The 19152-nt window shown below is 52.6% G+C and overlaps 37 non-coding genes across 37 annotated transcripts; all 37 read left to right on the forward strand.

The window, feature by feature from the left end:
- The first annotated feature begins 198 nt into the window (after positions 1-198).
- Trnae-cuc (transfer RNA glutamic acid (anticodon CUC)) lies at positions 199-270 on the forward strand. Its single transcript has one exon. It is a non-coding gene; the product is annotated as a tRNA-Glu (tRNA).
- A 389-nt stretch (positions 271-659) lies between these two features.
- Positions 660-731, forward strand: Trnah-gug (transfer RNA histidin (anticodon GUG)). Its single transcript has one exon. It is a non-coding gene; the product is annotated as a tRNA-His (tRNA).
- Positions 732-1018: 287 nt separating this feature from the next.
- Trnal-aag (transfer RNA leucine (anticodon AAG)) lies at positions 1019-1100 on the forward strand. Its single transcript has one exon. It is a non-coding gene; the product is annotated as a tRNA-Leu (tRNA).
- A 78-nt stretch (positions 1101-1178) lies between these two features.
- On the forward strand, positions 1179-1260 carry Trnal-cag (transfer RNA leucine (anticodon CAG)). Its single transcript has one exon. It is a non-coding gene; the product is annotated as a tRNA-Leu (tRNA).
- A 279-nt stretch (positions 1261-1539) lies between these two features.
- On the forward strand, positions 1540-1611 carry Trnae-cuc (transfer RNA glutamic acid (anticodon CUC)). Its single transcript has one exon. It is a non-coding gene; the product is annotated as a tRNA-Glu (tRNA).
- A 389-nt stretch (positions 1612-2000) lies between these two features.
- On the forward strand, positions 2001-2072 carry Trnah-gug (transfer RNA histidin (anticodon GUG)). The gene has a single exon. It is a non-coding gene; the product is annotated as a tRNA-His (tRNA).
- A 287-nt stretch (positions 2073-2359) lies between these two features.
- Positions 2360-2441, forward strand: Trnal-aag (transfer RNA leucine (anticodon AAG)). Its single transcript has one exon. It is a non-coding gene; the product is annotated as a tRNA-Leu (tRNA).
- Positions 2442-2519: 78 nt separating this feature from the next.
- Positions 2520-2601, forward strand: Trnal-cag (transfer RNA leucine (anticodon CAG)). The gene has a single exon. It is a non-coding gene; the product is annotated as a tRNA-Leu (tRNA).
- A 6102-nt stretch (positions 2602-8703) lies between these two features.
- Trnah-gug (transfer RNA histidin (anticodon GUG)) lies at positions 8704-8775 on the forward strand. The gene has a single exon. It is a non-coding gene; the product is annotated as a tRNA-His (tRNA).
- A 510-nt stretch (positions 8776-9285) lies between these two features.
- Trnal-aag (transfer RNA leucine (anticodon AAG)) lies at positions 9286-9367 on the forward strand. Its single transcript has one exon. It is a non-coding gene; the product is annotated as a tRNA-Leu (tRNA).
- Positions 9368-9445: 78 nt separating this feature from the next.
- Trnal-cag (transfer RNA leucine (anticodon CAG)) lies at positions 9446-9527 on the forward strand. The gene has a single exon. It is a non-coding gene; the product is annotated as a tRNA-Leu (tRNA).
- Positions 9528-9806: 279 nt separating this feature from the next.
- On the forward strand, positions 9807-9878 carry Trnae-cuc (transfer RNA glutamic acid (anticodon CUC)). Its single transcript has one exon. It is a non-coding gene; the product is annotated as a tRNA-Glu (tRNA).
- A 389-nt stretch (positions 9879-10267) lies between these two features.
- Trnah-gug (transfer RNA histidin (anticodon GUG)) lies at positions 10268-10339 on the forward strand. The gene has a single exon. It is a non-coding gene; the product is annotated as a tRNA-His (tRNA).
- A 287-nt stretch (positions 10340-10626) lies between these two features.
- Trnal-aag (transfer RNA leucine (anticodon AAG)) lies at positions 10627-10708 on the forward strand. The gene has a single exon. It is a non-coding gene; the product is annotated as a tRNA-Leu (tRNA).
- A 78-nt stretch (positions 10709-10786) lies between these two features.
- On the forward strand, positions 10787-10868 carry Trnal-cag (transfer RNA leucine (anticodon CAG)). The gene has a single exon. It is a non-coding gene; the product is annotated as a tRNA-Leu (tRNA).
- Positions 10869-11147: 279 nt separating this feature from the next.
- On the forward strand, positions 11148-11219 carry Trnae-cuc (transfer RNA glutamic acid (anticodon CUC)). The gene has a single exon. It is a non-coding gene; the product is annotated as a tRNA-Glu (tRNA).
- Positions 11220-11608: 389 nt separating this feature from the next.
- Trnah-gug (transfer RNA histidin (anticodon GUG)) lies at positions 11609-11680 on the forward strand. Its single transcript has one exon. It is a non-coding gene; the product is annotated as a tRNA-His (tRNA).
- Positions 11681-12190: 510 nt separating this feature from the next.
- Trnal-aag (transfer RNA leucine (anticodon AAG)) lies at positions 12191-12272 on the forward strand. The gene has a single exon. It is a non-coding gene; the product is annotated as a tRNA-Leu (tRNA).
- A 78-nt stretch (positions 12273-12350) lies between these two features.
- Positions 12351-12432, forward strand: Trnal-cag (transfer RNA leucine (anticodon CAG)). Its single transcript has one exon. It is a non-coding gene; the product is annotated as a tRNA-Leu (tRNA).
- A 279-nt stretch (positions 12433-12711) lies between these two features.
- Trnae-cuc (transfer RNA glutamic acid (anticodon CUC)) lies at positions 12712-12783 on the forward strand. The gene has a single exon. It is a non-coding gene; the product is annotated as a tRNA-Glu (tRNA).
- A 389-nt stretch (positions 12784-13172) lies between these two features.
- On the forward strand, positions 13173-13244 carry Trnah-gug (transfer RNA histidin (anticodon GUG)). Its single transcript has one exon. It is a non-coding gene; the product is annotated as a tRNA-His (tRNA).
- Positions 13245-13531: 287 nt separating this feature from the next.
- On the forward strand, positions 13532-13613 carry Trnal-aag (transfer RNA leucine (anticodon AAG)). The gene has a single exon. It is a non-coding gene; the product is annotated as a tRNA-Leu (tRNA).
- Positions 13614-13691: 78 nt separating this feature from the next.
- Trnal-cag (transfer RNA leucine (anticodon CAG)) lies at positions 13692-13773 on the forward strand. Its single transcript has one exon. It is a non-coding gene; the product is annotated as a tRNA-Leu (tRNA).
- Positions 13774-14052: 279 nt separating this feature from the next.
- Positions 14053-14124, forward strand: Trnae-cuc (transfer RNA glutamic acid (anticodon CUC)). The gene has a single exon. It is a non-coding gene; the product is annotated as a tRNA-Glu (tRNA).
- A 389-nt stretch (positions 14125-14513) lies between these two features.
- Trnah-gug (transfer RNA histidin (anticodon GUG)) lies at positions 14514-14585 on the forward strand. The gene has a single exon. It is a non-coding gene; the product is annotated as a tRNA-His (tRNA).
- Positions 14586-14872: 287 nt separating this feature from the next.
- On the forward strand, positions 14873-14954 carry Trnal-aag (transfer RNA leucine (anticodon AAG)). Its single transcript has one exon. It is a non-coding gene; the product is annotated as a tRNA-Leu (tRNA).
- Positions 14955-15032: 78 nt separating this feature from the next.
- Trnal-cag (transfer RNA leucine (anticodon CAG)) lies at positions 15033-15114 on the forward strand. The gene has a single exon. It is a non-coding gene; the product is annotated as a tRNA-Leu (tRNA).
- A 279-nt stretch (positions 15115-15393) lies between these two features.
- Trnae-cuc (transfer RNA glutamic acid (anticodon CUC)) lies at positions 15394-15465 on the forward strand. The gene has a single exon. It is a non-coding gene; the product is annotated as a tRNA-Glu (tRNA).
- Positions 15466-15847: 382 nt separating this feature from the next.
- Positions 15848-15919, forward strand: Trnah-gug (transfer RNA histidin (anticodon GUG)). Its single transcript has one exon. It is a non-coding gene; the product is annotated as a tRNA-His (tRNA).
- A 510-nt stretch (positions 15920-16429) lies between these two features.
- Trnal-aag (transfer RNA leucine (anticodon AAG)) lies at positions 16430-16511 on the forward strand. The gene has a single exon. It is a non-coding gene; the product is annotated as a tRNA-Leu (tRNA).
- A 78-nt stretch (positions 16512-16589) lies between these two features.
- On the forward strand, positions 16590-16671 carry Trnal-cag (transfer RNA leucine (anticodon CAG)). Its single transcript has one exon. It is a non-coding gene; the product is annotated as a tRNA-Leu (tRNA).
- Positions 16672-16950: 279 nt separating this feature from the next.
- Positions 16951-17022, forward strand: Trnae-cuc (transfer RNA glutamic acid (anticodon CUC)). The gene has a single exon. It is a non-coding gene; the product is annotated as a tRNA-Glu (tRNA).
- Positions 17023-17411: 389 nt separating this feature from the next.
- On the forward strand, positions 17412-17483 carry Trnah-gug (transfer RNA histidin (anticodon GUG)). The gene has a single exon. It is a non-coding gene; the product is annotated as a tRNA-His (tRNA).
- Positions 17484-17770: 287 nt separating this feature from the next.
- Trnal-aag (transfer RNA leucine (anticodon AAG)) lies at positions 17771-17852 on the forward strand. The gene has a single exon. It is a non-coding gene; the product is annotated as a tRNA-Leu (tRNA).
- Positions 17853-17930: 78 nt separating this feature from the next.
- Trnal-cag (transfer RNA leucine (anticodon CAG)) lies at positions 17931-18012 on the forward strand. The gene has a single exon. It is a non-coding gene; the product is annotated as a tRNA-Leu (tRNA).
- Positions 18013-18291: 279 nt separating this feature from the next.
- Positions 18292-18363, forward strand: Trnae-cuc (transfer RNA glutamic acid (anticodon CUC)). Its single transcript has one exon. It is a non-coding gene; the product is annotated as a tRNA-Glu (tRNA).
- A 389-nt stretch (positions 18364-18752) lies between these two features.
- On the forward strand, positions 18753-18824 carry Trnah-gug (transfer RNA histidin (anticodon GUG)). Its single transcript has one exon. It is a non-coding gene; the product is annotated as a tRNA-His (tRNA).
- Positions 18825-19152: the final 328 nt, after the last annotated feature.

Genomic DNA, 19152 nt, shown 5'->3' on the forward strand with positions numbered 1-19152 from the left:
TTGTCGTAGCAGCACAGTGCGTGGTGCAACGACAGGATTCACAGGCGCAGTCTGGTGTCACGATTGCTGGCGTTCGTCTCCACGAAATGCGTCCCGAGCATGCCGTTCTACAAAGTGGAAACGCTAAATTTTGGCCGTTGTCGTCAAGTAGCGTGTGTACTGTTTGCTGCGTTCGCTGGAGGAGCGCTTGCGTCGTTATCCGGTGTGGTCTAGTGGCTAGGATACCTGGCTCTCACCCAGGAGGCCCGGGTTCGATTCCCGGTACCGGAAATGCGCATTTTGTTGCTCCTCTTATGCGACTTGGCCCGACTTAGCTTTTAGCTCGACTGACGCTCCGCTGACGCTTGCAGAAAATTACGTTAAGTACGATTCGCGGTCACAAGTGACGGCGAGAGCGATGCGACGTCTGTCCACCTCTTATTGAGGCACATACCTGTGGCCAACAGAGTTGGAGGACTGCAAGACATTGCCACGGGGGTTGAATGCAGCTAACCACACTGCTTAGTGTCCTTACAGCGCAGACACGTTCGTTTGCCAGTATACATATAATGGAGACCGCGTCTGGCACAGCTGTGGGGAGACACAGTGGTGTGTGGGCCGAGCTTTGCTGTTCATCGCCACTTGCAGTCGCGAGAACTGCCGTCGGCGGTGCCTCCGTGGCCGTGATCGTCTAGTGGTTAGGACATTGCGTTGTGGCCGCAATAACCCAGGTTCGAATCCTGGTCACGGCAATTTTTAAAGTTTTGCCTTGCTGTCGCTGCAGTGACGATTGTGACTCAGTGTTTGAAATCACGGTGCCCTCTTGATTTTTCACTCATGTTCCGCAGGCTGCGGGTGGCACTACCAATTCATTATCAACACGTAATGCCGCCGCACCAGAGAGCGGGCAGCTGCCTGTGTAGTTAATCTCTATTCGAAAATGGCAGTTGTTTGAGGTGCAATGGATGAGCAGCCAGTCGCAGCAGAACAGGAAGCTGTGTCGTGCACTGTTTCTACAAAAGCGAAGAACACGGGCACAGGTAGCGTGGCCGAGCGGTCTAAGGCGCTGGTTTAAGGCACCAGTCTCTTCGGAGGCGTGGGTTCGAATCCCACAGCTGCCAGCTTTTTCTCGTTTTTTGTGCCATTGCGATGTTTTCTCGTGGGGTAGAACGCAGCTCCTGTGACCGCCGTGCCACGTAGGTAGCGTGGCCGAGCGGTCTAAGGCGCTGGTTTCAGGCACCAGTCTCTTCGGAGGCGTGGGTTCGAATCCCACAGCTGCCAACGTTTTCTGTCTCGAAAGCAGGAGCACTGATTACCCGCGAAGGGAACAGCGCAGCAAGCCGTGAGCGTCTCTTTCTTAAATTGTCGTAGCAGCACAGTGCGTGGTGCAACGACAGGATTCACAGGCGCAGTCTGGTGTCACGATTGCTGGCGTTCGTCTCCACGAAATGCGTCCCGAGCATGCCGTTCTACAAAGTGGAAACGCTAAATTTTGGCCGTTGTCGTCAAGTAGCCTGTGTACTGTTTGCTGCGTTCGCTGGAGGAGCGCTTGCGTCGTTATCCGGTGTGGTCTAGTGGCTAGGATACCTGGCTCTCACCCAGGAGGCCCGGGTTCGATTCCCGGTACCGGAAATGCGCGTTTTGTTGCTCCTCTTATGCGACTTGGCCCGACTTAGCTTTTAGCTCGACTGACGCTCCGCTGACGCTTGCAGAAAATTACGTTAAGTACGATTCGCGGTCACAAGTGACGGCGAGAGCGATGCGACATCTGTCCACCTCTTATCGAGGCACATACCTGTGGTCAACAGAGTTGGAGGACTGCAAGACATTGCCACGGGGGTTGAATGCAGCTAACTACACTGCTTAGTGTCCTAACAGCGCAGACACGTTCGTTTGCCAGTATACATATAATGGAGACCGCGTCTGGCACAGCTGTGGGGAGACACAGTGGTGTGTGGGCCGAGCTTTGCTGTTCATCGCCACTTGCAGTCGCGAGAACTGCCGTCGGCGGTGCCTCCGTGGCCGTGATCGTCTAGTGGTTAGGACATTGCGTTGTGGCCGCAATAACCCAGGTTCGAATCCTGGTCACGGCAATTTTTAAAGTTTTGCCTTGCTGTCGCTGCAGTGACGATTGTGACTCAGTGTTTGAAATCACGGTGCCCTCTTGATTTTTCACTCATGTTCCGCAGGCTGCGGGTGGCACTACCAATTCATTATCAACACGTAATGCCGCCGCACCAGAGAGCGGGCAGCTGCCTGTGTAGTTAATCTCTATTCGAAAATGGCAGTTGTTTGAGGTGCAATGGATGAGCAGCCAGTCGCAGCAGAACAGGAAGCTGTGTCGTGCACTGTTTCTACAAAAGCGAAGAACACGGGCACAGGTAGCGTGGCCGAGCGGTCTAAGGCGCTGGTTTAAGGCACCAGTCTCTTCGGAGGCGTGGGTTCGAATCCCACCGCTGCCAGCTTTTTCTCGTTTTTTGTGCCATTGCGATGTTTTCTCGTGGGGTAGAACGCAGCTCCTGTGACCGCCGTGCCACGTAGGTAGCGTGGCCGAGCGGTCTAAGGCGCTGGTTTCAGGCACCAGTCTCTTCGGAGGCGTGGGTTCGAATCCCACCGCTGCCAACGTTTTCTGTCTCGAAAGCAGGAGCACTGATTACCCGCGAAGGGAACAGCGCAGCAAGCCGTGAGCGTCTCTTTCTTAAATTGTCGTAGCAGCACAGTGCGTGGTGCAACGACAGGATTCACAGGCGCAGTCTGGTGTCACGATTGCTGGCGTTCGTCTCCACGAAATGCGTCCCGAGCATGCCGTTCTACAAAGTGGAAACGCTAAATTTTGGCCGTTGTCGTCAAGTAGCGTGTGTACTGTTTGCTGCGTTCGCTGGAGGAGCGCTTGCGTCGTTATCCGGTGTGGTCTAGTGGCTCTTCGTCGCTGCCGGCGGCGGTCGCTGTGCATGGTGAGTGCGCGCTTACAGCGATAACACTACCCTCGGTAATGAACACACGAATGCAATCATGACTCAACCAGAACGGAAAGACACTCTTAAGTTGACATTCGACCCGAAATTTGCCAGACCAAAATCCTTTGAGGTAGAACTATTTGTGCGAGATGTTATGAAATTAACGCTTGACGATTTAATTGGCATTCACTTATCGATCGTTAGTAGTACCGTTTACTTGAAATTGGTGACGCCTGAACGATGTGAACAAATTGTTGCGTCTTGTGGTGGCTCCCTTAGGTTCAAACATTCAGACGGGAACGTTGGCGAGGTGCGACTAACGCAAGCCGGCTTGGGATTGCGAACCATCAGAATATTTGAACTGCCCTTCGAAGTAACTGCCGAGCAGATTAACGCCAAACTACGGGAATATGGTTCGGTAATAAGCAACGTTGCTGAGAAATGGTCGGGGCAACATATATTCCCAGTATTAAACGGTGTGCGGCAAGTGAAACTCGAATTGCTGAAGCATATTCCATCTTACATCATTATCAGTGGGTACAGGGCCATAGTAATTTATGACGGGCAACCACGGACATGCTCGGGATGTGGCTCTACAGCACACGTCCGCGCTCAGTGTCTTCAGAGGCGCGTAGCGCAGATCCCGACTGGCGAGCGTGAGCAGCCTGGCCCCAGTTCTACGTTACCGATCACTTACGTCGCCGCCGCCCGTGTAAACACCGCTCCAGAACTCAGCGTCGATTTCACCCTAGATGCATACACTGATCACACCGAGGAGAACATACCAATGGAGACGAGTAATGTACCGGAAACCCTCGGAGCTTCCTTACAGGAAGTTACGGAGGGAAGTAAGGAGACGCAGGATGGCAGCCAGGTCTGTAACGCCTTCGAACAGCCGCAAGCGGCGGAAGTTTTTCCCATGGCCGAAAACTGTGCCACTCAGGAGAACACTGCTCAAACCTCCAAGTGCCCTTCCCCGAAAAAGCAGAAGAAGCGAAGAATCGCGCAACAGGGTGCTGACACAAAAGCGCAACCACTGCGTGAGAAAGCCAATCAGGTGCGTCAGAAGATGACCGACGTGACGTCTCAGGTTTCCACTGCAACTTCCCAGACATCCAAAAAGTCCCGCACTGACGGCTCAGAGGTTGACTCCGACAACGGACCCTCCCCGTCACAGGCGAAGATGATGTCGGTAGCTACAGAAGGTACAAGTGGCCACCTGCCAGATAGCAGTGCAGATCCGCGTGAAGCTCACCAACCGCGTAACTGGGCGGACGACGTCGAAGAATGCTCTCACGACAACGGTATGACCGGAGTACAGGGACAAGACCGAGAAACAGTGTCAGACGTGCGGGAAACGGAATCGCATGAGCAACGGCAGACTGAATCTGCTCTTCAGACGGTCGATGCCGACCCCGACTTCTTTTAATTGATGCCCCTCCGTCATCCCTAAGGGAGCGGCTCAACGCCACGCATACCTCTGCCCTCATGCCACCCTTACAGGCATACCGTGTTGCCACGGTCAACATCAACAAGATCAGCAGTACGTCAAACCTGAGGAATCTTACGGATTTCTTATATGCAGCTGATGTCGACATTGCGCTGTTGCAAGAGGTCGCCGACATTGATCTGGATCGTATCACAGGTTACAATGCGTTAATCAACCCGGGACGTGGCAGTGAACTCGGAACTGCACTTTTGACCAAAGAAGGCATCGCCGTAGCCAATGTCGACAGACTGCCGAACAGCAGAGGTATTGCGGGGACAATCCACAACACCCGATTCATAAATGTTTATGCCCCTTCTGGAACGGGAAAAAAACGCCAGAGATCGGAGTTTTTTAAGGAAGAGATAGTGCCGCTTTTTACAACCCGCACAGGCCAAGTCGTATTTGCCGGTGATTTCAACTGTGTACTAAAACCCAAAGACCAAACGCCGCATTTTAACACTTCCATAGAACTTCTGGACATTGTTAGAGAATTAAACCTGCTCGACACGTGGGAACTTAAACACGGCGACATGCCCGGTTTTACCCACGTCACCAGCCATTCTGCCAGCCGCATTGACAGAATTTATGCAACTTCCAATTTACGGGACCATATTTTGCAAGCGGAGCGATGGCCGCTTATATTCTCTGACCATGTAGCATATATATGTACCATCAATATGGAAAGACAGGGTACATATAGAGCGAGAGGCCCGTGGAAACTGAATGTTTCCCATTTCTCAGATCCAGGGTGCCACGCTGTCTTCCAACACACATGGGCAGATTGTGAACGGAAATTTCCACTGTACAATTCGGCTTTCTCGTGGTGGATAAAATGTGCAAAGCCAGCTCTCATAAAAGCGATGAAGTGTTACTCTCGCGAGAAATCCGCCTGGCAGAGGACCACAATAGACTTCTATTTTCAGTGCCTCCGAGACCTTTACAAAGACGATAATACAGTAGTGGCCAATCACCTGCAGATCAAAAGAATCAAGGCGACACTCCTCACACTGACGCGACGACAATCTGAAGGCTATCAAGTGAGAACACGCCTGCAAAATGCAGTGCGGGAGGAGACAACATCCATGTACCATGTTATACAAGAGCAAAAAAGAAGAAACAGGAAAATACTGACTGAGCTAAAAACTGCAGACGGTCGCCTTTTCGACACACAAACTGCTATTCAAGAAGAAATTCATAAACATTTTACAGCGTTACTAGCTGAAAAACCAATTGATGTGGCAGCGCAGGCAGTCCTTGCGGACAGGGCGTGGGGGAGACTTGGTCCGGAACAGGCGGAAGAACTCGCCTCAGACATACTCGAGGATGAAGTGGCAGACGCCATTCTCAGAAGCCCAAGAAATAAATCGCCTGGTCCTGACGGGTTACCTGCCGAGTTTTATCACACATTTAGGCGACAGTTAATTAGTAAGTTGACTCTGGTCTGTAATGACATTATGAACATTCGAAATGACAGCTTGAAAGATTTTTGTAAAGGGATAGTGGTGCTAATTCCAAAAACTCCAGGAGGTAAAACTGTTGAGAATCTCCGGCCTTTAACATTGCTTAACACTGACTATAAAATTTTCGCACGTGTCATTATGCAACGATTAAATTCAGTCATTACCAGCGTTACCGGCGACTACCAAACGTGTGTTGGAACAAATAGAAATATTTTCAACACTTTAACTGCATATAGAGATCTCATAGCGATTGCCGCAGCCTGTGACATCCCAAGTGCCCTTGTGTCTCTCGACTTTGAAAAGGCCTTTGACAGGGTGAACCACTCCTATCTCCTACGCACCATGGACGCCATGCATTTTCCTCAGAAAATCACTGCTACTGTTAAAACCCTCCTGATGAATGGTACGTCGCAAATCAATGTAAATGGACGCTTAAGCAGGCCGATCAGTATCGCAAGTTCAGTACGACAGGGCTGCCCAATGTCGATGGCATTGTTTGCCATAGCACTCGAGCCATTCTTGTACTCCCTGACGCAAGACCTTCCAGGGCTGCTCATTCATGGTCAGAAGATTATTTGCCAGGCATACGCAGATGATGTCAGTTTTGTAGTAACGAAAGACGAGGACTTAGAGAAAGCTTTCCACATTGTAACAACGTATGAAGCTGCATCAGGGGCGAAACTCAACCGTCACAAGTCAGGCTTAATGCACATTGGACGTGGATTAGAACTCGGTGCTGCTGAAAGAATAAGAAGTTTGGAAACGATCACCTGCCTCGGGATTGAATACACACGCAATATCCGCCGCACGGCTGCCTTGAACTATAGAAAACTGCTGGCAAAAATGCGCGCTGGCATACGGCAACATAGCCTGCGAGCTCTAAATGCCATTCAAAGAGTGGCCTTAGTTAACACCTACATAATTTCCAAAGTTCATTACGTTGCCCAAGTACTGCCATTACCAAAGACTATGGCACAACAAATGTTAGCGGCGCTTGGCCACTTTGTTACCAGGGGTCAGATATTTAAAGTAAAGTATGAAACCCTCACCCTCCCAGTTTGGAAGGGAGGCCTCAATTTGACGGATGTCTACCTCAAAGCAAAAGCCTTGTATGTTAGTCAAACATACAAACAGTGGCACAGATCGCCTAACACACTGACGGCTCACATTTTGAATGAAATAGTGCCTCCCAATCTGGACCCACCTGTAGATGTAAAACACATTCTGAACTCGCTCTGTCACTTCAGGTATTTCATCCTCGAACTTAGCTACATACAACGAAGAATTCCAGAGGCAGACCGACACAAAGTCAAAGCAATTTACGCCACATTGACGGAAGGTACACCACGCAATATAGTGGAGGAGAAATGTCGAGGTTATAACTGGAAACAAGTCTGGGAGAACATTCACGACCCGCTTCTTTCATCTACAGTGCGCTCCACTTGGTACATGGCAGTCAATAGGAAATTTCCGACCAATTCGAGGTTACACAAGATTCACCTGGCTGAAACACCGAATTGTGTCAGATGTCACTTAGTCGACACAGACGAGCATAGATTTACTTGCAACGCTGTACAGGACATATGGTCCGTCTGCACACAGAAACTCGCAAGCATACTGCGGACGTCACCAAGTAGGATAACACCGACACGCCTACTCAACCCTGACGAAGTTCCGTATCCCAATACAAAACGACGTGCCGTCAATTGGCTAAAGGGCCAGACTGTATACTACCTCCTATCCGAGCAAGAGAAGAGTAAAGAAGAATATTGGATACATTTAACGATGGAACACCAGACACTGCTACGAACGACGAAATATAAAGAAAACTATGCTTGTTTTTTATTACGAACGTTGACATAGAGTCACTATATTGCAAGAATCTTGACTTTATCACTTCTTTCAATCTCTTTACTCGTTTTTTTTTTGTATACCATTTGCCATACTAATGGGGCGACGCTTTTATTCTTTTATTTCCCTTATGTTAGGAAACCAAAAAGGTTCCCTGGTAGGATGTCATGGAGACTTTGGTGGCCGGGGCTTCGGAGTTACGAGCAGCTGAAACAGAATTAATACTTGAGACATGGACGACAAAAACAACGAATGTTACACAACGGAATACATTAGCAATAGCTATTCACCGAGAAGACAAACTCTGAAGCCACCCGTCTGCTGAAATTCCCCCCGTACACCTACGGAGAGTCAGGGGTACCAATCCAGAAGTATTTTCATTTCCGTCTCATGAGGAGACATTTAGTTCATTACAATTATAGCTACTGAAGCTAGCCGATGAAGGCAATTTTGGTGAGTGCAAGTGACGGGCTATAAGGGGAGGATGGAGGCCCGAAAAAAAAAAAAAAAAAAAAAAAAAGTGGCTAGGATACCTGGCTCTCACCCAGGAGGCCCGGGTTCGATTCCCGGTACCGGAAATGCGCATTTTGTTGCTCCTCTTATGCGACTTGGCCCGACTTAGCTTTTAGCTCGACTGACGCTCCGCTGACGCTTGCAGAAAATTACGTTAAGTACGATTCGCGGTCACAAGTGACGGCGAGAGCGATGCGACGTCTGTCCACCTCTTATTGAGGCACATACCTGTGGCCAACAGAGTTGGAGGACTGCAAGACATTGCCACGGGGGTTGAATGCAGCTAACCACACTGCTTAGTGTCCTTACAGCGCAGACACGTTCGTTTGCCAGTATACATATAATGGAGACCGCGTCTGGCACAGCTGTGGGGAGACACAGTGGTGTGTGGGCCGAGCTTTGCTGTTCATCGCCACTTGCAGTCGCGAGAACTGCCGTCGGCGGTGCCTCCGTGGCCGTGATCGTCTAGTGGTTAGGACATTGCGTTGTGGCCGCAATAACCCAGGTTCGAATCCTGGTCACGGCAATTTTTAAAGTTTTGCCTTGCTGTCGCTGCAGTGACGATTGTGACTCAGTGTTTGAAATCACGGTGCCCTCTTGATTTTTCACTCATGTTCCGCAGGCTGCGGGTGGCACTACCAATTCATTATCAACACGTAATGCCGCCGCACCAGAGAGCGGGCAGCTGCCTGTGTAGTTAATCTCTATTCGAAAAGCCCGCATCTCGTGGTCGTGCGGTAGCGTTCTCGCTTCCCACGCCCGGGTTCCCGGGTTCGATTCCCGGCGGGGTCAGGGATTTTCTCTGCCTCGTGATGGCTGGGTGTTGTGTGCTGTCCTTAGGTTAGTTAGGTTTAAGTAGTTCTAAGTTCTAGGGGACTGATGACCATAGATGTTAAGTCCCATAGTGCTCAGAGCCATTTGAACCATCTATTCGAAAATGGCAGTTGTTTGAGGTGCAATGGATGAGCAGCCAGTCGCAGCAGAACAGGAAGCTGTGTCGTGCACTGTTTCTACAAAAGCGAAGAACACGGGCACAGGTAGCGTGGCCGAGCGGTCTAAGGCGCTGGTTTAAGGCACCAGTCTCTTCGGAGGCGTGGGTTCGAATCCCACCGCTGCCAGCTTTTTCTCGTTTTTTGTGCCATTGCGATGTTTTCTCGTGGGGTAGAACGCAGCTCCTGTGACCGCCGTGCCACGTAGGTAGCGTGGCCGAGCGGTCTAAGGCGCTGGTTTCAGGCACCAGTCTCTTCGGAGGCGTGGGTTCGAATCCCACAGCTGCCAACGTTTTCTGTCTCGAAAGCAGGAGCACTGATTACCCGCGAAGGGAACAGCGCAGCAAGCCGTGAGCGTCTCTTTCTTAAATTGTCGTAGCAGCACAGTGCGTGGTGCAACGACAGGATTCACAGGCGCAGTCTGGTGTCACGATTGCTGGCGTTCGTCTCCACGAAATGCGTCCCGAGCATGCCGTTCTACAAAGTGGAAACGCTAAATTTTGGCCGTTGTCGTCAAGTAGCGTGTGTACTGTTTGCTGCGTTCGCTGGAGGAGCGCTTGCGTCGTTATCCGGTGTGGTCTAGTGGCTAGGATACCTGGCTCTCACCCAGGAGGCCCGGGTTCGATTCCCGGTACCGGAAATGCGCGTTTTGTTGCTCCTCTTATGCGACTTGGCCCGACTTAGCTTTTAGCTCGACTGACGCTCCGCTGACGCTTGCAGAAAATTACGTTAAGTACGATTCGCGGTCACAAGTGACGGCGAGAGCGATGCGACATCTGTCCACCTCTTATCGAGGCACATACCTGTGGTCAACAGAGTTGGAGGACTGCAAGACATTGCCACGGGGGTTGAATGCAGCTAACCACACTGCTTAGTGTCCTAACAGCGCAGACACGTTTGTTTGCCAGTATACATATAATGGAGACCGCGTCTGGCACAGCTGTGGGGAGACACAGTGGTGTGTGGGCCGAGCTTTGCTGTTCATCGCCACTTGCAGTCGCGAGAACTGCCGTCGGCGGTGCCTCCGTGGCCGTGATCGTCTAGTGGTTAGGACATTGCGTTGTGGCCGCAATAACCCAGGTTCGAATCCTGGTCACGGCAATTTTTAAAGTTTTGCCTTGCTGTCGCTGCAGTGACGATTGTGACTCAGTGTTTGAAATCACGGTGCCCTCTTGATTTTTCACTCATGTTCCGCAGGCTGCGGGTGGCACTACCAATTCATTATCAACACGTAATGCCGCCGCACCAGAGAGCGGGCAGCTGCCTGTGTAGTTAATCTCTATTCGAAAATGGCAGTTGTTTGAGGTGCAATGGATGAGCAGCCAGTCGCAGCAGAACAGGAAGCTGTGTCGTGCACTGTTTCTACAAAAGCGAAGAACACGGGCACAGGTAGCGTGGCCGAGCGGTCTAAGGCGCTGGTTTAAGGCACCAGTCTCTTCGGAGGCGTGGGTTCGAATCCCACCGCTGCCAGCTTTTTCTCGTTTTTTGTGCCATTGCGATGTTTTCTCGTGGGGTAGAACGCAGCTCCTGTGACCGCCGTGCCACGTAGGTAGCGTGGCCGAGCGGTCTAAGGCGCTGGTTTCAGGCACCAGTCTCTTCGGAGGCGTGGGTTCGAATCCCACCGCTGCCAACGTTTTCTGTCTCGAAAGCAGGAGCACTGATTACCCGCGAAGGGAACAGCGCAGCAAGCCGTGAGCGTCTCTTTCTTAAATTGTCGTAGCAGCACAGTGCGTGGTGCAACGACAGGATTCACAGGCGCAGTCTGGTGTCACGATTGCTGGCGTTCGTCTCCACGAAATGCGTCCCGAGCATGCCGTTCTACAAAGTGGAAACGCTAAATTTTGGCCGTTGTCGTCAAGTAGCGTGTGTACTGTTTGCTGCGTTCGCTGGAGGAGCGCTTGCGTCGTTATCCGGTGTGGTCTAGTGGCTAGGATACCTGGCTCTCACCCAGGAGGCCCGGGTTCGATTCCCGGTACCGGAAATGCGCATTTTGTTGCTCCTCTTATGCGACTTGGCCCGACTTAGCTTTTAGCTCGACTGACGCTCCGCTGACGCTTGCAGAAAATTACGTTAAGTACGATTCGCGGTCACAAGTGACGGCGAGAGCGATGCGACGTCTGTCCACCTCTTATTGAGGCACATACCTGTGGCCAACAGAGTTGGAGGACTGCAAGACATTGCCACGGGGGTTGAATGCAGCTAACCACACTGCTTAGTGTCCTTACAGCGCAGACACGTTCGTTTGCCAGTATACATATAATGGAGACCGCGTCTGGCACAGCTGTGGGGAGACACAGTGGTGTGTGGGCCGAGCTTTGCTGTTCATCGCCACTTGCAGTCGCGAGAACTGCCGTCGGCGGTGCCTCCGTGGCCGTGATCGTCTAGTGGTTAGGACATTGCGTTGTGGCCGCAATAACCCAGGTTCGAATCCTGGTCACGGCAATTTTTAAAGTTTTGCCTTGCTGTCGCTGCAGTGACGATTGTGACTCAGTGTTTGAAATCACGGTGCCCTCTTGATTTTTCACTCATGTTCCGCAGGCTGCGGGTGGCACTACCAATTCATTATCAACACGTAATGCCGCCGCACCAGAGAGCGGGCAGCTGCCTGTGTAGTTAATCTCTATTCGAAAAGCCCGCATCTCGTGGTCGTGCGGTAGCGTTCTCGCTTCCCACGCCCGGGTTCCCGGGTTCGATTCCCGGCGGGGTCAGGGATTTTCTCTGCCTCGTGATGGCTGGGTGTTGTGTGCTGTCCTTAGGTTAGTTAGGTTTAAGTAGTTCTAAGTTCTAGGGGACTGATGACCATAGATGTTAAGTCCCATAGTGCTCAGAGCCATTTGAACCATCTATTCGAAAATGGCAGTTGTTTGAGGTGCAATGGATGAGCAGCCAGTCGCAGCAGAACAGGAAGCTGTGTCGTGCACTGTTTCTACAAAAGCGAAGAACACGGGCACAGGTAGCGTGGCCGAGCGGTCTAAGGCGCTGGTTTAAGGCACCAGTCTCTTCGGAGGCGTGGGTTCGAATCCCACCGCTGCCAGCTTTTTCTCGTTTTTTGTGCCATTGCGATGTTTTCTCGTGGGGTAGAACGCAGCTCCTGTGACCGCCGTGCCACGTAGGTAGCGTGGCCGAGCGGTCTAAGGCGCTGGTTTCAGGCACCAGTCTCTTCGGAGGCGTGGGTTCGAATCCCACAGCTGCCAACGTTTTCTGTCTCGAAAGCAGGAGCACTGATTACCCGCGAAGGGAACAGCGCAGCAAGCCGTGAGCGTCTCTTTCTTAAATTGTCGTAGCAGCACAGTGCGTGGTGCAACGACAGGATTCACAGGCGCAGTCTGGTGTCACGATTGCTGGCGTTCGTCTCCACGAAATGCGTCCCGAGCATGCCGTTCTACAAAGTGGAAACGCTAAATTTTGGCCGTTGTCGTCAAGTAGCGTGTGTACTGTTTGCTGCGTTCGCTGGAGGAGCGCTTGCGTCGTTATCCGGTGTGGTCTAGTGGCTAGGATACCTGGCTCTCACCCAGGAGGCCCGGGTTCGATTCCCGGTACCGGAAATGCGCATTTTGTTGCTCCTCTTATGCGACTTGGCCCGACTTAGCTTTTAGCTCGACTGACGCTCCGCTGACGCTTGCAGAAAATTACGTTAAGTACGATTCGCGGTCACAAGTGACGGCGAGAGCGATGCGACATCTGTCCACCTCTTATCGAGGCACATACCTGTGGTCAACAGAGTTGGAGGACTGCAAGACATTGCCACGGGGGTTGAATGCAGCTAACCACACTGCTTAGTGTCCTTACAGCGCAGACACGTTCGTTTGCCAGTATACATATAATGGAGACCGCGTCTGGCACAGCTGTGGGGAGACACAGTGGTGTGTGGGCCGAGCTTTGCTGTTCATCGCCACTTGCAGTCGCGAGAACTGCCGTCGGCGGTGCCTCCGTGGCCGTGATCGTCTAGTGGTTAGGACATTGCGTTGTGGCCGCAATAACCCAGGTTCGAATCCTGGTCACGGCAATTTTTAAAGTTTTGCCTTGCTGTCGCTGCAGTGACGATTGTGACTCAGTGTTTGAAATCACGGTGCCCTCTTGATTTTTCACTCATGTTCCGCAGGCTGCGGGTGGCACTACCAATTCATTATCAACACGTAATGCCGCCGCACCAGAGAGCGGGCAGCTGCCTGTGTAGTTAATCTCTATTCGAAAATGGCAGTTGTTTGAGGTGCAATGGATGAGCAGCCAGTCGCAGCAGAACAGGAAGCTGTGTCGTGCACTGTTTCTACAAAAGCGAAGAACACGGGCACAGGTAGCGTGGCCGAGCGGTCTAAGGCGCTGGTTTAAGGCACCAGTCTCTTCGGAGGCGTGGGTTCGAATCCCACCGCTGCCAGCTTTTTCTCGTTTTTTGTGCCATTGCGATGTTTTCTCGTGGGGTAGAACGCAGCTCCTGTGACCGCCGTGCCACGTAGGTAGCGTGGCCGAGCGGTCTAAGGCGCTGGTTTCAGGCACCAGTCTCTTCGGAGGCGTGGGTTCGAATCCCACCGCTGCCAACGTTTTCTGTCTCGAAAGCAGGAGCACTGATTACCCGCGAAGGGAACAGCGCAGCAAGCCGTGAGCGTCTCTTTCTTAAATTGTCGTAGCAGCACAGTGCGTGGTACAACGACAGGATTCACAGGCGCAGTCTGGTGTCACGATTGCTGGCGTTCGTCTCCACGAAATGCGTCCCGAGCATGCCGTTCTACAAAGTGGAAACGCTAAATTTTGGCCGTTGTCGTCAAGTAGCGTGTGTACTGTTTGCTGCGTTCGCTGGAGGAGCGCTTGCGTCGTTATCCGGTGTGGTCTAGTGGCTAGGATACCTGGCTCTCACCCAGGAGGCCCGGGTTCGATTCCCGGTACCGGAAATGCGCATTTTGTTGCTCCTCTTATGCGACTTGGCCCGACTTAGCTTTTAGCTCGACTGACGCTCCGCTGACGCTTGCAGAAAATTACGTTAAGTACGATTCGCGGTCACAAGTGACGGCGAGAGCGATGCGACGTCTGTCCACCTCTTATTGAGGCACATACCTGTGGTCAACAGAGTTGGAGGACTGCAAGACATTGCCACGGGGGTTGAATGCAGCTAACCACACTGCTTAGTGTCCTTACAGCGCAGACACGTTCGTTTGCCAGTATACATATAATGGAGACCGCGTCTGGCACAGCTGTGGGGAGACACAGTGGTGTGTGGGCCGAGCTTTGCTGTTCATCGCCACTTGCAGTCGCGAGAACTGCCGTCGGCGGTGCCTCCGTGGCCGTGATCGTCTAGTGGTTAGGACATTGCGTTGTGGCCGCAATAACCCAGGTTCGAATCCTGGTCACGGCAATTTTTAAAGTTTTGCCTTGCTGTCGCTGCAGTGACGATTGTGACTCAGTGTTTGAAATCACGGTGCCCTCTTGATTTTTCACTCATGTTCCGCAGGCTGCGGGTGGCACTACCAATTCATTATCAACACGTAATGCCGCCGCACCAGAGAGCGGGCAGCTGCCTGTGTAGTTAATCTCTATTCGAAAATGGCAGTTGTTTGAGGTGCAATGGATGAGCAGCCAGTCGCAGCAGAACAGGAAGCTGTGTCGTGCACTGTTTCTACAAAAGCGAAGAACACGGGCACAGGTAGCGTGGCCGAGCGGTCTAAGGCGCTGGTTTAAGGCACCAGTCTCTTCGGAGGCGTGGGTTCGAATCCCACCGCTGCCAGCTTTTTCTCGTTTTTTGTGCCATTGCGATGTTTTCTCGTGGGGTAGAACGCAGCTCCTGTGACCGCCGTGCCACGTAGGTAGCGTGGCCGAGCGGTCTAAGGCGCTGGTTTCAGGCACCAGTCTCTTCGGAGGCGTGGGTTCGAATCCCACCGCTGCCAACGTTTTCTGTCTCGAAAGCAGGAGCACTGATTACCCGCGAAGGGAACAGCGCAGCAAGCCGTGAGCGTCTCTTTCTTAAATTGTCGTAGCAGCACAGTGCGTGGTGCAACGACAGGATTCACAGGCGCAGTCTGGTGTCACGATTGCTGGCGTTCGTCTCCACGAAATGCGTCCCGAGCATGCCGTTCTACAAAGTGGAAACGCTAAATTTTGGCCGTTGTCGTCAAGTAGCGTGTGTACTGTTTGCTGCGTTCGCTGGAGGAGCGCTTGCGTCGTTATCCGGTGTGGTCTAGTGGCTAGGATACCTGGCTCTCACCCAGGAGGCCCGGGTTCGATTCCCGGTACCGGAAATGCGCATTTTGTTGCTCCTCTTATGCGACTTGGCCCGACTTAGCTCGACTGTTGCTCCGCTGACGCTTGCAGAAAATTACGTTAAGTACGATTCGCGGTCACAAGTGACGGCGAGAGCGATGCGACGTCTGTCCACCTCTTATTGAGGCACATACCTGTGGTCAACAGAGTTGGAGGACTGCAAGACATTGCCACGGGGGTTGAATGCAGCTAACCACACTGCTTAGTGTCCTTACAGCGCAGACACGTTCGTTTGCCAGTATACATATAATGGAGACCGCGTCTGGCACAGCTGTGGGGAGACACAGTGGTGTGTGGGCCGAGCTTTGCTGTTCATCGCCACTTGCAGTCGCGAGAACTGCCGTCGGCGGTGCCTCCGTGGCCGTGATCGTCTAGTGGTTAGGACATTGCGTTGTGGCCGCAATAACCCAGGTTCGAATCCTGGTCACGGCAATTTTTAAAGTTTTGCCTTGCTGTCGCTGCAGTGACGATTGTGACTCAGTGTTTGAAATCACGGTGCCCTCTTGATTTTTCACTCATGTTCCGCAGGCTGCGGGTGGCACTACCAATTCATTATCAACACGTAATGCCGCCGCACCAGAGAGCGGGCAGCTGCCTGTGTAGTTAATCTCTATTCGAAAAGCCCGCATCTCGTGGTCGTGCGGTAGCGTTCTCGCTTCCCACGCCCGGGTTCCCGGGTTCGATTCCCGGCGGGGTCAGGGATTTTCTCTGCCTCGTGATGGCTGGGTGTTGTGTGCTGTCCTTAGGTTAGTTAGGTTTAAGTAGTTCTAAGTTCTAGGGGACTGATGACCATAGATGTTAAGTCCCATAGTGCTCAGAGCCATTTGAACCATCTATTCGAAAATGGCAGTTGTTTGAGGTGCAATGGATGAGCAGCCAGTCGCAGCAGAACAGGAAGCTGTGTCGTGCACTGTTTCTACAAAAGCGAAGAACACGGGCACAGGTAGCGTGGCCGAGCGGTCTAAGGCGCTGGTTTAAGGCACCAGTCTCTTCGGAGGCGTGGGTTCGAATCCCACCGCTGCCAGCTTTTTCTCGTTTTTTGTGCCATTGCGATGTTTTCTCGTGGGGTAGAACGCAGCTCCTGTGACCGCCGTGCCACGTAGGTAGCGTGGCCGAGCGGTCTAAGGCGCTGGTTTCAGGCACCAGTCTCTTCGGAGGCGTGGGTTCGAATCCCACAGCTGCCAACGTTTTCTGTCTCGAAAGCAGGAGCACTGATTACCCGCGAAGGGAACAGCGCAGCAAGCCGTGAGCGTCTCTTTCTTAAATTGTCGTAGCAGCACAGTGCGTGGTGCAACGACAGGATTCACAGGCGCAGTCTGGTGTCACGATTGCTGGCGTTCGTCTCCACGAAATGCGTCCCGAGCATGCCGTTCTACAAAGTGGAAACGCTAAATTTTGGCCGTTGTCGTCAAGTAGCGTGTGTACTATTTGCTGCGTTCGCTGGAGGAGCGCTTGCGTCGTTATCCGGTGTGGTCTAGTGGCTAGGATACCTGGCTCTCACCCAGGAGGCCCGGGTTCGATTCCCGGTACCGGAAATGCGCATTTTGTTGCTCCTCTTATGCGACTTGGCCCGACTTAGCTTTTAGCTCGACTGACGCTCCGCTGACGCTTGCAGAAAATTACGTTAAGTACGATTCGCGGTCACAAGTGACGGCGAGAGCGATGCGACGTCTGTCCACCTCTTATTGAGGCACATACCTGTGGTCAACAGAGTTGGAGGACTGCAAGACATTGCCACGGGGGTTGAATGCAGCTAACCACACTGCTTAGTGTCCTTACAGCGCAGACACGTTCGTTTGCCAGTATACATATAATGGAGACCGCGTCTGGCACAGCTGTGGGGAGACACAGTGGTGTGTGGGCCGAGCTTTGCTGTTCATCGCCACTTGCAGTCGCGAGAACTGCCGTCGGCGGTGCCTCCGTGGCCGTGATCGTCTAGTGGTTAGGACATTGCGTTGTGGCCGCAATAACCCAGGTTCGAATCCTGGTCACGGCAATTTTTAAAGTTTTGCCTTGCTGTCGCTGCAGTGACGATTGTGACTCAGTGTTTGAAATCACGGTGCCCTCTTGATTTTTCACTCATGTTCCGCAGGCTGCGGGTGGCACTACCAATTCATTATCAACACGTAATGCCGCCGCACCAGAGAGCGGGCAGCTGCCTGTGTAGTTAATCTCTATTCGAAAATGGCAGTTGTTTGAGGTGCAATGGATGAGCAGCCAGTCGCAGCAGAACAGGAAGCTGTGTCGTGCACTGTTTCTACAAAAGCGAAGAACACGGGCACAGGTAGCGTGGCCGAGCGGTCTAAGGCGCTGGTTTAAGGCACCAGTCTCTTCGGAGGCGTGGGTTCGAATCCCACCGCTGCCAGCTTTTTCTCGTTTTTTGTGCCATTGCGATGTTTTCTCGTGGGGTAGAACGCAGCTCCTGTGACCGCCGTGCCACGTAGGTAGCGTGGCCGAGCGGTCTAAGGCGCTGGTTTCAGGCACCAGTCTCTTCGGAGGCGTGGGTTCGAATCCCACCGCTGCCAACGTTTTCTGTCTCGAAAGCAGGAGCACTGATTACCCGCGAAGGGAACAGCGCAGCAAGCCGTGAGCGTCTCTTTCTTAAATTGTCGTAGCAGCACAGTGCGTGGTGCAACGACAGGATTCACAGGCGCAGTCTGGTGTCACGATTGCTGGCGTTCGTCTCCACGAAATGCGTCCCGAGCATGCCGTTCTACAAAGTGGAAACGCTAAATTTTGGCCGTTGTCGTCAAGTAGCGTGTGTACTGTTTGCTGCGTTCGCTGGAGGAGCGCTTGCGTCGTTATCCGGTGTGGTCTAGTGGCTAGGATACCTGGCTCTCACCCAGGAGGCCCGGGTTCGATTCCCGGTACCGGAAATGCGCATTTTGTTGCTCCTCTTATGCGACTTGGCCCGACTTAGCTTTTAGCTCGACTGACGCTCCGCTGACGCTTGCAGAAAATTACGTTAAGTACGATTCGCGGTCACAAGTGACGGCGAGAGCGATGCGACGTCTGTCCACCTCTTATTGAGGCACATACCTGTGGTCAACAGAGTTGGAGGACTGCAAGACATTGCCACGGGGGTTGAATGCAGCTAACCACACTGCTTAGTGTCCTTACAGCGCAGACACGTTCGTTTGCCAGTATACATATAATGGAGACCGCGTCTGGCACAGCTGTGGGGAGACACAGTGGTGTGTGGGCCGAGCTTTGCTGTTCATCGCCACTTGCAGTCGCGAGAACTGCCGTCGGCGGTGCCTCCGTGGCCGTGATCGTCTAGTGGTTAGGACATTGCGTTGTGGCCGCAATAACCCAGGTTCGAATCCTGGTCACGGCAATTTTTAAAGTTTTGCCTTGCTGTCGCTGCAGTGACGATTGTGACTCAGTGTTTGAAATCACGGTGCCCTCTTGATTTTTCACTCATGTTCCGCAGGCTGCGGGTGGCACTACCAATTCATTATCAACACGTAATGCCGCCGCACCAGAGAGCGGGCAGCTGCCTGTGTAGTTAATCTCTATTCGAAAAGCCCGCATCTCGTGGTCGTGCGGTAGCGTTCTCGCTTCCCACGCCCGGGTTCCCGGGTTCGATTCCCGGCGGGGTCAGGGATTTTCTCTGCCTCGTGATGGCTGGGTGTTGTGTGCTGTCCTTAGGTTAGTTAGGTTTA

This window comes from Schistocerca nitens, chromosome 1 (genome assembly GCF_023898315.1).
Source record: "Schistocerca nitens isolate TAMUIC-IGC-003100 chromosome 1, iqSchNite1.1, whole genome shotgun sequence".
Classification (NCBI taxonomy): domain Eukaryota; kingdom Metazoa; phylum Arthropoda; class Insecta; order Orthoptera; family Acrididae; genus Schistocerca; species Schistocerca nitens.